The 1597-nt window shown below is 49.0% G+C and overlaps 1 protein-coding gene across 1 annotated transcript in view; it reads left to right on the forward strand.

The window, feature by feature from the left end:
• PFKFB2 (6-phosphofructo-2-kinase/fructose-2,6-biphosphatase 2) overlaps positions 1-1597 on the forward strand; it is a 19164-nt gene that overhangs the window by 13872 nt on the left and 3695 nt on the right. The window lies entirely within an intron of this gene.

Below are 1597 nucleotides of genomic sequence, written 5' to 3' on the forward strand. Positions count from 1 at the left end.
CTTTGCGTTCACCACCGCTGGTTTGAATCTCCCGATCCGAGCCGGCTCCTTTGCTCTGGGAAGGCTTTTGCAGATGGTACAACCCAGGTCAGCAAATCCTGCAGGACATCTCCTGTGGGGGGCAGAAGGGAATAAAAGCTCCTACGCTGGGAACAGCGTAGCTACCAGTGCTGTTGAATCTGACCTCAAGTCCGGCTTTAGCTTTGCACCCTGGCCTAAGCCCTCATCCTCTCACTGATTTGTTTTTTTGTCCTGAGTTTTATGGACCCATTTCTATATTACAACAGGAAAAAAATCAGAGCACTGCTTTGCTCGGTGCCTGGGAGCAGCGGGGCTGTGCGTGCAGGATTTGCAAGAAGCACATGATTTTTGCCAGTTGTCTCTTTAATCTGCCAAATTCTGGGTCCGCAAGAAGTTTTTCAGACTTGCCTATAGATAAGCTGTGAATGTTACTGATGCATAATGCTGCTGTTCATAGCGTTTAAGCTGCTTTAGGATTTAGTGCCCAGACGGTGGAACTCCCCTGTGGCGTGGCTCGTGTGATGGCTGCGCCTTACTTAAATCCCCACCAGACCCCCAAATTTACAGCTTTCTCCCACGAGTCTTGACTTGTGTTTTGCCCAACTCCATTTTACCCCACTCCCCCTGCTCCTGCAATAAGGGCAAAGCCCTCAGGTTGGGTGAAGAAAGGAGCATTTAGGTGCCAAGCAGGAGGCTGTGCTGGTCCTGCTCTTTCCAGTCACTCCAGGATTTATGTGAGCAACTTCTGGGAGCTGGGTTGATTATTTTACATGTGGAAATAAACGTTGCCCATAGCCACAGCAGGGATCTGTGCTTGAGAAGCATTGGCAACCTGGCTATGAAGCCCTGAGGTTTACCTGGGGATTTTGGGTTCAAACCCAGTTGTTTTAAACGCTCCCAGAGCTTTAATTTGATAAAGCTGAGGCGGAGACGTCCATGGCAAAGGCCCAAGCTCTAATCCTAAACCTCTAGGATTTATGTGGAGCAGAAGCGTGTGTTGACCTAAAGCAATTGCACCATGGAGGGAGGAATTTCCGTGGGTGAGAAACTGAGTTTTATTAGTTTTGTTCCTCGGGCTGTTCCCACCGGGTTTGCTGCAGCCTCCTGCAAGAGCAGCGCCGTCTTTTCTTTGGCTTTAAATGTTACAGTGCTTAAAATTAAGCCAGAAAAAAAAAAGGGGGGGGGGGGGAAATGCTGAAGGAAGAGATTTATAGCCTGTTGCATTGGTGGCACTCACTGTCACGTTCCAGTAACGCTCTAAACGCACAAACCTGCACCGCATTGGGCTGGCTGCTCCGGCCGGGAAACCTCCAGCTCTGCGGGGAAAAAGGAGTGGAAACGTACTGTAGGATGTTTACGCACACGACACTGTCATTACTTGCTAAGGAGGTAATTATATTTGTATCATTGGGTAGTTAATGGTTGGAAAGGAGACAAAATATGTATTTTTACCTGCCGGGATTCATGAATGTAGCTGCTAATGCGTTGGCGGTCGTAATTTTTTAATCACTGCTAAAAATCAGGTCTGCGGTTTTGGATCGCTGGCTGTGGGGCCCCGATTCCTGCTGGGGGGGGC

This window comes from Egretta garzetta, unplaced genomic scaffold (genome assembly GCF_000687185.1).
Source record: "Egretta garzetta isolate BGI_Z169 unplaced genomic scaffold, ASM68718v1 scaffold640, whole genome shotgun sequence".
NCBI classification, from domain to species: domain Eukaryota; kingdom Metazoa; phylum Chordata; class Aves; order Pelecaniformes; family Ardeidae; genus Egretta; species Egretta garzetta.